Source organism: Saccopteryx leptura, chromosome 1 (genome assembly GCF_036850995.1).
Source record: "Saccopteryx leptura isolate mSacLep1 chromosome 1, mSacLep1_pri_phased_curated, whole genome shotgun sequence".
Classification (NCBI taxonomy): domain Eukaryota; kingdom Metazoa; phylum Chordata; class Mammalia; order Chiroptera; family Emballonuridae; genus Saccopteryx; species Saccopteryx leptura.
The window spans coordinates 312,844,830-312,846,913 of record NC_089503.1 but is presented as its reverse complement, the minus strand read 5'-3'; the positions used below and the strand labels follow the sequence as shown (position 1 = coordinate 312,846,913).

At 44.7% G+C, this 2,084-nt stretch overlaps 1 non-coding gene across 1 annotated transcript; it reads left to right on the top strand.

Moving 5' to 3' along the window:
* The first annotated feature begins 228 nt into the window (after window positions 1-228).
* Window positions 229-355, top strand: LOC136389838 (small nucleolar RNA SNORA25). The gene has a single exon (XR_010748400.1). It is a non-coding gene; the product is annotated as a small nucleolar RNA SNORA25 (small nucleolar RNA).
* The last annotated feature ends 1,729 nt before the right edge of the window (window positions 356-2,084 follow it).

Genomic DNA, 2,084 nt, shown 5'->3' with positions numbered 1-2,084 from the left:
TGTATATTTTACTTGCCTGCCGGGTGCAAGCTAGAATTAAAGACTATGGCCCATCAGTTTGTGGCTCCGTTGTTTCTTTGCCGACTGTCTGAATCCAATGCGAACCTGCATGGGCCAGGCGGCTGTGATGGTGGCCCTGGCCGTGGCTTCTGGCTTTACAGAGACTCATCTGAACTTGAGACTGGGGGAGAAAATGAAATATGTTATCTTAAAGAAGAGGGGTGGGATAGGTCATTTCAAAGAGAGCTTATGGGACCCAAACCAGGAGCTCTTAACGCTGTGACCTAAGATTGACGTTCTCCATAGGATGTAATAGACACTCAGTAGTGCTATGTTCCCCTGAGGAGGAGAATACATTAAAAAAAAAAAAAAAGAAGAAGAGGGGTGGGGGCCTGACCTGTGGTGGTGCAGTGGAGAAAGCGCCGACCTGGAACACTGAGGTCTCTGATTCAAAACCCGGGCTTGCCTGGTCAAGGTACATATGAGAGTTGATGCTTCCTGTTCCTCCCCCTACCTTTTTCTCTCTCCTCTCTAAAATGAATAAATAAACTCTTTTTATTATTATTATTTTTTTTTTCAGGGACAGAGAGAGATAGATAGATAGATAGATAGATAGATAGATAGATAGATAGGGACAGACAGACAGGAATAGAGAGAAATGAGAAGCATCAATCATCAGTTTCTCGTTGCGACACCTTAGTTGTTCATTGGTTGCTTTCTCATATGTGCCTTGACCACGGGCCTTCTGCAGACCGAGTGACCCCTTGCTCAGGGACCTTAGGTCCGAGCTGGTGAGGTTTTTTTGCTCAACCCAGATGAGCTCATGCTCAAGCTGGCAGCCTTGGGGTCTTGAACCTGGGTCCTCCGTGTCCCAGCCTGACGCTCTATCCACTGTGCCACCGCCTAGTCAGGCTAAAATGAATAAATAAAATCTTAAAAATAAATAAATGAAAAGAAGAGACATGGAGATGGAAGCTTTCAAGAGAAAAGGAACCAAAACTAAAAAGGCCTCCAGGAAATAGGAGCAAGGAGGATTGGCTCTGAAGGTTGATGTTTCTGGAGAGCTGTGGAAGGTATATCATGAGGGAGAAAGTGGCTCTGGCCTGACCAGACAGGGCCCTGTGGGACACAAGAATGATTTTAAACTTGATTCTCAGTGCAAGAAACAGCCCTTGCAAGATGTGACAAGATCAGTTTGAATTAAAACAGGTCCTGGCATGGATTGGAGCAGGTAGAGAAGATGCAGGGACACCAGGGAATCTGTTGGCAAGTGTCTAAGTGAGAGACGATGGTGCTTTAGACCAGTGAGAGAGATGGAGAGAAATGCAGACTTGACAGGTATTTGAGAGGTTAAATGATGGAGCTTGGTAATAAGTCAGATGCAGAGAATGAGGAAGAAGGAAAATCAAGGAGACGCCCATGTTTCTTGCTGGATCATAGATGGATGTGGTGCCATTTATGATACCGGGCAGACTCCAGGTGAAGAGGCAGAGGAGGAAGGACGGACAGTAAACCAGAGAAGCAGGAGCGTCACCTGTGGAGTTTCGTGTCGCAGAAGTCAAGCGCAGGCTCCAAAACCAAAGTTAAAGCATGTGTAATGGGCTGAGAACAAACCTTTGCCATGTATATAACTACTTCATCATGAAAAAATATAGAGACTAGCCTGACCTGTGGTGGCGCAGTGGATAAAGTGTCGACCTGGAAATGCTGGTCGCCGGTTCGAAACCCTGGGCTTGCCTGGTCAAGGCACATATGGGAGTTGATGCTTCCAGCTCCTTCCCCGCTTCTCTGTCTCTGTCTCTCCTCTCTCTCTCTCTGTCTCTGTCTCTCCCTCTCCTCTCTAAAATGAATAAATAAATAAATAAATTTAAAAAAGAAAAGAAAAAATATAGAGACTAGTGAAAGAAATAGGAAAATGACAAATAACCTGACAGAAAACTGGGCAACTGATATGGAAGGGTGATTTGCAGAAGGAAGGATCCAAATTTCCAGTAGACATATGAAAAGATGTACAATGTCCCTAGAATATACAGGAATGCAAATGTTATGGGTTGAATTGTGTCTTCCTCAAAAAAGATATGTTA